This window comes from Adiantum capillus-veneris, chromosome 16 (genome assembly GCF_014529385.1).
Source record: "Adiantum capillus-veneris isolate H3 chromosome 16, ASM1452938v2, whole genome shotgun sequence".
Lineage (NCBI taxonomy): Eukaryota > Viridiplantae > Streptophyta > Polypodiopsida > Polypodiales > Pteridaceae > Adiantum > Adiantum capillus-veneris.
In genome coordinates, this window is record NC_140946.1 from 39595827 (window position 1) to 39604854 (window position 9028).

The following is a 9028-nucleotide window of genomic DNA, read 5'->3' on the forward strand; positions in this document are numbered from 1 at the left end:
TTCCTAGTGTCCAAACCGTGTTCGGAATGCAGTCTTAGGTATATCGGCAATCCGAATACGGACTTGGTGATATCCTGACTGCAAGTCAATTTTCGTAAAAATGCGAGCATGAGTTAGCTTATCAAATAACTCATCTACTCTTGGCAATGGGTATTTGTTCTTAACCGTAACCGCATTTAAGCCCCGGTAGTCTACGCAAATGCGCATACTGCCGTCCTTTTTCTTCACTAAAAGGATAGGCGAAGCCCATGGTGAAGAACTGGGTTGTATAAACCCTCTGCTAAGGTAGTCAGCAAGCTGACGTTCCACCTCAACAGCCTCTAACTAACTTATACGGTAAGGTGGTTTACTAACAGGTTTACAGCCTGCAGCCACGTCAATGTTGTACTGATCATGTCGGCGGTAATCCTGATGGAAAATCATTAGGAAATACAACTTGGAATTCCTTTAATAATTGTTTTAATTGACTAGCAACATTTGTTTGTTTAGAATTAGCAATTGGTGGAATAGAGGAGAGAGAATCATGCGGCGTTTAGGAATGTTCCACAGACTCAATGCTAGAAAGAAAATGCGACAGTGAGTAACACAAGAAAACCTAATCTATTTCCTTATCAGAAACGAGCTACATAAGGTCAGCGGTACAAATCAGTGGTGATGAAGGTATATCTTTTTCTCCTAACAACAACACATGTGCGCCATGGGATTCAAACATCAAGCTGTTGTGCTCATAGGTACGCTTCAGTGATGGTCCTAGGCTATGCAACCATTCCCTACCAAGAACCACATCAGCCCTTTCCATGTTCATAACCTAAAAATCCAAACAAGTAGAGTACCCTTGCACTTCCAATGGAACAGCTCGGCATTGAGTATCCCATATTTCAGTATCATGTCCATTCATCATTGCTACCTTGTAGCGGTGGGTACTCGGAGTTTGAGGCAGTTTGATCTTTTTCACCAATCCATAATTGATGAAATTGTGAGTAGCACCATCATCTACCAAGATGTGCACCTTGTGCCCTTGTAGATATCCGTTCATACGTACTAACTCATGTGGTTCAAAGGTTTGTTGCCACATGGAAGCTGTAAAATCACATTCATGCACCACCTCAGTGTGTGTTACTTCCACTGTGGAGAATTTTGAGGAAGACTCAAGAGGCAGTAGTTGCACCGTGTGCAGTGATTTCTCCTTCCCTTGAGCAGCAGATTTCCCTTTGGGACAATCCTTTTTGCCATGACCTCTCCCTAAACATTGAAAACATAACTTCTCTTTCTTTCCTTTATCAAAATCCTCAGGAGAAAGAGGACCCCTGGACCCCTTGGGTTTTTTAGATGCATCAGAATTAGCAACTAGAAATTTTCTTTTATCAAGCCCATACTGCGTGCGTGTATTACCATGTATACTAGCAACCACGTTACTATTATGTAATTTTTTCTCATCAGGGTCATCATGAATATGTGCTTTCACTATGGCTTCCTCAAGTGTTTTAGGGTCTTGGGTCTTGACATACTTCTTAAGCTAAGGTATCAGACCTCGTATGAACCCTTGTACTTGTTGAAAGGTATCCAAGCCTTCCAAATTGAGGATAACATCCCGATAGTGAGAGATATATTCAAGGAGTGATGGGTATTGGCGCAAGGAACATGTGTCCCAGGCCGTCCAATTCTGATCGGCCTCATTAGTAGGCAAAAATTCCTTGCTAAACACTCTGCCCAACTCTGTGGTATGATGTTCTTCTCCTTGAGAGACATCCACCATTTGTAGTCCTTGCCTTCCAGAGTTAAGCTCGTCTGTAGAGCTCTGACTGCATCCGGAGTATGCCGTAAGGCGTGAATTCCATCCCAATGTTCACTTCATCCTTATTGTGGTCTCTGTATTCGCCCTTAAAGACTTCTGGTTTAAGTTCTTTAACAAGTCATCCACCTCTTTGGCAGTGAGATTATGCAACATATCATTAATTGGGCCTTGCCCTTGTGTGCCAGCATGTTCATACATGTGGGTGTCAGCAGGACTCTTAGACTGCTGATGCATTAATTGAATTACTAATGTGGAAAGTTTAGTAACATTTTCATTTAAAGCTATAAAATTTTCATCCATGACTGTCATGCGTGTCTGAAGTGCACAAAATTCTTGAATATCGAGCAACTCATAAGTATCTTCTCCTGCCATAGCGTCACGGTTACTCTCCTTGAGAGGATCCGGCCACGAGCCATCATTGGTGGGATCAGGAGTACTTTGCTCAAAATCAAATGTCATATTGATATTCGAATCCATGGCTACACAGTGCGGTGAAAAAAGTACTCAGAAAATATACCTGCACTCGCAAAGTAGAGTAGCCGTGCTAACTTCTTCGAAATCGATAGTAGTCTGCCGTATATGGAACTCTGCAAGCTCTTGATAGTTGAATCAACTATGCTTGACGATGCCGACAAAAATTTGTACTACTTGAAACGTCGTTGACAACTGAATCTTCTCGAAGGAAGAAATTGCAATAGATATTCTTTCAAAACTTGAACTCCATCGAACTTCAACTTCTATTAACTTCTGCAATTTTTGTAATTCGAACAGTTTACGTAGAATTTGGTGGCCCCTTGCCTATGCTTGTGTCAGATCTCAGCCTTGCCAACAACCTTTGAACACCCTAGCTTGGGTATGGGGTGTGTGCCTGGGTGGGCACGCCCCCTAGCTTGAGGTTTTTTTTTATGAATTGCTGAAGGGCAAAGCCTTTGGGCACTTTGTATGCGAAATAAAACATCTGCAGTCAGCTATGGCAACCACGACAGTGCCACGAGGGCAAGGGGGAGAGAGAACTCCCCGTGCATTGCGTTCTAGGCGTTGCCCCAGTGACGTAAATTGCCCCCCTTCGCAGTGCGCACCCACCGGGCTAAGCCATGCAGTGTATGGCGGAGGTCGAGGTTGCCTCCCTCCCGGCACAAGCGGCCCTTCTCACACAGTCAACCTCGTCGTCTCCCTTAGCAAGCGGCTCTTCACGCCCACAAAGAGAGGAGCATGCAAAAGCTCCACGCCCTCTTGTCCAAAATTGGACCTTGCTCTAGTACCAATGTAAGACAGGGGTGACTAGAGCCTGAGAGTCCACCACCCAACCACCCTTCATATAGGCATGCCCTTGGCCCTTTGCCCTAGTTGGACTCCTCGTTCCACACCGCCTAGCCCGGCCCTGCCTTATCTAGTTCGGCCTTGCCAGTGTCCTAACAAATCTATTATAACCCATCCTCTCTAGAGTTGAATGGCATTACCCAAGTGAACCCAATCTATCCAGAGCCAAACTCTCACCCATTGGAATTCAAGCTTCAACATTGTGACCAGACGAGCATATATATTATGACCAAAATACACGTAGACTCAAATGAAATTCTAAGATCGATGACGCCTTCGCCTAAAACCACAGAAGCCCATGTCATAGGAGACGCACAAGATAGACAATTTCAAGGTGAAGATAATGTATTTTATAGCTTGACTTAGGGATACATTTGTCATGTTTCACGGAGGTACATAAGACATCATGTGGAAGGTTTACAAATGCCAAACATCGTTAGTGCAACACAAAGTATGCCTTCACAATCCCAAAAAGTGAGATCAAGCCAAACAGTCCTCTCGAGATCAACTTGTGGAGAAAGCTATACTGATCACCCTAAGAAGGGGGAAGCTACAAGTCCATCAAACTCGGCTCTTGTACTAGGAAACCCAATGTCAATTAGCTTCCCTAAACCTTCTAGCCAGACGACCATGCCCCATGTCTGAGTGAGATTAAACAAGGGATCCCAAGGCATCTTGGTAATTGAACTCATGTGCATGGCAGTCTAATCCAAGAAGTCAAATGAACACAAAATACATGTGCTTGCAACGCATCAATGTAAGCTTCTTTGATTCTCTCTTCTGAAAATCTTCACATGAGCATCAAGGAAAGTCAGATATTGTAATAGAGTAAGTGACCCCTTTTGCCTTGACCTTTCTGTACTCACATAGAATACACATGTTTCATTGGAAACAATATTAAATTCTTTCACCATATTTGCAAGAAGGGTTCTCGCAATGTCAAATTCTTGTCTTGAATTCATCTGTCAGTTTAGATCTCCACCTCACAAGCTTCCCATCTCTGTACCTAGGACGAAAGGCACTTGGGATTCCATTGCCCCCTCTAACACCAATGGGCACATTTGATGAGCCTACTTGTGGTTGAAGCACAAATCCACTTGCTTGCAATTTGTTTGCTTCAGCCTGAGACAAGTTTTTTCCTTGGGAAACAACCCAAACTCTAGGTGTAGGACTGGGTGCCCCCACCACCATATCATGAACTTTCCAAGTGTGCAATAGTTGAGATGCAGAACCAGATATATCCCTCCACTATCCCTCCTAGATTTGAACCCAATGAGGGATACTTTTGATGTCCCCAAAAGCATGGTGTTGCATCTCCATTTCCACAAACTTGAGCTAAATCATTTATATATCATCCACATCTAACTCCTTGCTCATCAATCACACCAAAGAAAATTCATCTTGTGACCCGATTCAGTCCTTCAAATGGCCCATACTGACTTCACAACATTCATCTTTGGCCAATAATCCTTCATGGTTGTAGCAGGTAAAATTTGGTTTCTTTGTGTATACACAAATTTTGTGACAATAACATCCTCAGGTCTATGGCTATCATCTTCAAGTGGCTCGTCTGCATGAGAAAATATTGGTCTCTTTTTTCTCACACTCTTCTCTCTAGGAAGACCTCTATTCATTTCAGGTGTGAGAAAGCCCATCTCAAGCATTGAAGAGTTTTCCATGTCAACCAACTTCTTTACAGCAGACAAAGTAGATTGTTGATTGTAGAATCTTTGTGCAAGTTCTAGTATTCCTGGACCGATAGAAGTCCTTACTCCCTTCACTAAGCATTGTACTTAACACTCTCCAACACTGCCATTGACATGTCTGCCCCTAGTGCCTCAAATAAACTAGTTTTATCTTTATATCCAACCGATGCTCGCATGATAGCATGTTTGGTCTCGGCTAGATTAGTTGTGGGCACAAAGACACCATATGCATCTTGAGTCAAAAACATCCCACCCTAATTTGATACTCTTACATCCCACCAACCCATCCATGCTTCCAAGCAAGCCACCTCAGAATCAATAGCATGTCCTACCTTCCAAAAATGATGAAGTGCCTCCCTGCAAATGTTGGCTTGGTTCTCTGATGGTGCATTATGCCACTTTCTGCAAAGGATTGTGTGCTCTTCTTGAAAATATGGACGGACACACTTCACAGTGTGTCAAATCATAGACTGTTCCCAATGAAAAACACAAGATCTCTCTTGGAAGGGACACTCCTCTAGAGCCACCAAAGTACATTGTCCTTATTGCTATTTAGCTATCATTAGCTTCATCTGCCATGAACCCTTAAAATTCAAGCTTCTCAAAACCCTAGTCTTGGACAATCTTATCAACATTCTCCAAAACTCTATCCGTGCATGCTTATTCTCTATAGTAAACTCACATGTTGCTATTGTCAATATCTCATGCACAAAGCGATCATATACATGAGCTAACATTGTAGGACACCCTTGGACACGATGTACATGGTCAAAATGCACCCACATTTGTTCTAGATTTCCTCTTGGTCGCGTTCTATTAACCAAGTCAACGCCACTTCCAAGACCTTTTGTCGACATCTTGAACACATGCGGTTGCTCATTGCTTTCAAGTTGCCTAGGAAAAAAACACGCTGTGAATGAAAGGATATCTACATCTAGCCGTAAAATCAAGATCTGATTCCAAACCTTTTGCAATTATATGCCTATTTTGTTTGGTTGACTCCAAGCTCCTCTCAATTCTTTGCATGTTTGAGAAAGGAGTGATCGTGTGCAAGAACTCTGCAAACTCACCATTGCCAATCTCTTGATCCAATTTACCACACTCGGAAACAAACTTATTCATTAATTTCTTCACTTGTCGTACGCTCTAGCTGCTTAGAAGTTGTGAAAGGGTCGAATTGTGCTCTGGCTTGCAAGTAACTATCAACCTTTTGCTCAACAACTATGCACTTTCCTTCTGCACATGGATGCTTGTGTTCTTTCAAGTGAATAACACATCGTGTACTTCTATGTTTATCTCCTGGAAAACAATTATAGATAGCTGCAAGACAAATTGAAATGCACTCAGGGAGGTGACCACAATGAATGCAATATACAGTGCCATACTCAAGCGACAACCACCCAGGAAGACAAATTTTTAGAGAGTCGTCCATGCCAATGAGCCTCGCTATGCACTCTTTCTCTGAAGTAAAATGGACACTCTTTATTAACACATCGGAGATGACTAGAGCATCTACTAAAGTGGACAACATCTGGAAATATATCACTACTACAAGTAAAATATTCGATCCATAGATGACTATCATGTCTTTACTCCATGCCCATCATCACATTCCCATGTCCAGAAGGAGACAGTTCAAATGCAATCGCAATATGTGGGTAATTCTCTAGTTATGATGACTTCCTTTACTTGCTTCAAGGCCACATAGATATTAGTTTGAAGTGGCATGGACTTTATGATCTCAACTACACTAATCTCTTTGAGAATATTGTCTTTTGATCCACATTCTAAAATGATTGGTGAGTGTTTGCTACCATCACACCCAATCTCTTTTGAAACTGGTCACACTTTGTTAAATTGGCAGTGCTCATGATCAAGAAAAAATACGTCTTCACCGTTTGCATTTTCTATAGCTTCCATTTTTATTTGCTCTCCACTAAGTGTCAATGGATGAATAGTAAATGTATTAGATCCAAAGTGTTGTCTCGCTTAACATAAACGAAGCTCACATATCCTGGTTTGGAAAATCAAAACAAGCTTTTGTCTAGGATTTGGTGCATAAACAGTAATGTGTCTGGCCATTTGCAGAAAGGTGTAGCAAATTTCACGCAAGTTTATGAAGTTGTTGCAGGTAGAAAGTTGGTTTAGAAAGTTGTAGTTTTGAGAAAGTTGCAGGTAGGAAATTGTGCAAAATTTTGACATTGTTTGTTGCTTGGAGTCTATAAGAGCGTGGTCTATCACGTAACTACCATAGTTACGCAATAAGTCACATCAAAAAATTGCTTTAATTAATGTGTCACTTTGGATTTATTAAACGGTTTTCAATAATCTAAAAAGATCTTCAATAATCAATGACGGGTTAGCCTAGAGCTCTACAATCAATTTAAAGTCTAGAACTACCCCGCGGAGTCTAGTGTATCTTTACCTACTCAAATTGTAAAATCTTAGTTAGATTTTGAGCTTGTAAATACAGGCAAAAGCTTCAAATTTTGACCTTAAAACTTGGAGAATTTCAATTTTTCCCTTATACTAGGAAAAATGTATTTTCTAGCCCTCTCTCTCTCTCTCTCTCTCTCTCTCTCTCTCTCTCTCTCTCTCTCTCTCTCTCTCTCTCTCTCTCTCTCTCTCTCTCTCTCTCTCTCTCTCTCTCTCTCTCTCTCTCTCTTGGGTCGAGTCATCAGGTCGTGGAGACAGGAACTCGTGTAGATTCGGTACGGTAGAGCCGTGGGCAAGGTCCCTTGGCAGTCGAGGACGGTTGGTCTATGGGCACAACTGCTTAAGGGAGGAGGAAGGCCATCATGGACTTGCATGGAATTGCATGATTTTTGGCTTGAAGGGTCCACAGGGAGCAAGGAATCAGAACCCATTTATGTTGCATTTCAAACTAGGGCCCGTGGCTTGCACTATCTCTCTCCTTAGCCTATGCACACCGCGTCCGCCATCGCTGTTTGAAGCTATGTTCATATTTTGTGTTCCTCTCAAGTGGGCACCCAATTGCCAGCCCTAAGGCCATCCAAAGGGTGGCTTCCCACCAAGAATTCAAGATGCAAGCTTATGCCATGATGCACTGCAGATTCGAGATGTGAGCTTATGCCATGCACCATAAAATTCATTTTTTGTGACCTCGATAAAGGGCCATGATTTGTTACACAAAGTAAGGTAATAGTACTCCACCATGTTGCATTCGACAGACATGAAAGCATGGCGCATCAAGGAAGGCTCTATGGTCATGTTTTTGAGTTGCCCATGAGTCGATAGTGAAGGCTCTATGTTCATGTTTTTGAGTTGCCCAGGAGTCGATAATGAAGGCTCTATGGTCATGTTTTTGAGTTTTCCAGGAGTCGATGGTGAAGAAAGTGCTTGACCTCGGACAGGGACACGAACAGATTATCAGGTTTGCAATTTCACGTTCTTGCAATTTTCATAGCTTTATGTATACAATTGTATTGCAAGAGTATGTTCTTGTGTTAATCTCGGCCATGGTGCCCTAAGAGATTACCTACAGGTCCAGTATGACCAAGATCAACATATTATGTCCAATTTGGTAGTCATTACCATGATACTAAGGAGCACGGCTTCAATAGAGATAATCTCTACACGGGTTTCTACGATGCACTGTTGTCTAGTAGTAGAGGCAACTCAGGCATGGACTGTGCCTTATAAGGCAACGGTGATTGGCAAGGCCAATCATTAATTCAATTCTAAGAAGCAGGAAATCCAAAGTGGTGAGGTTGAATCCCCTTCCGGCCATGTCTATTGAACCAAACATCAGTATCTAGAAAATCATTTCTCGGTTTTCTTCTTGCTGGCAATTCATTCGATTCTTAAGGCGGCAAGCTTCATCGGCATATGTACTTAATGAGATACACAGTTGATATTTGTTTATTGAGCATGTGCTTGATAACTATGGTATGCAATGGGTGTCTACGATTGATCACAAATATCATTCATAGACTCAAGTATGTACGAGATGCACATACTTTGCACATATAATTCTGTTTTTCCAGCAAATCTACAAGTAGACAAGGTCTATTTTTTGTGAATGATCGACACGGTCGACTTTCTTTTGCTATGACATCTGTTTGTTAGCATAAATATCCTTTAGCTATGAGCTCTCAGGAACTCCATAAGTTGTTAAGGGAAGCAAGGCTTCCAGTTCAGCATCTTGCATTGAGATTTTCCCATCTGGCTTATGCTATGAGCATAA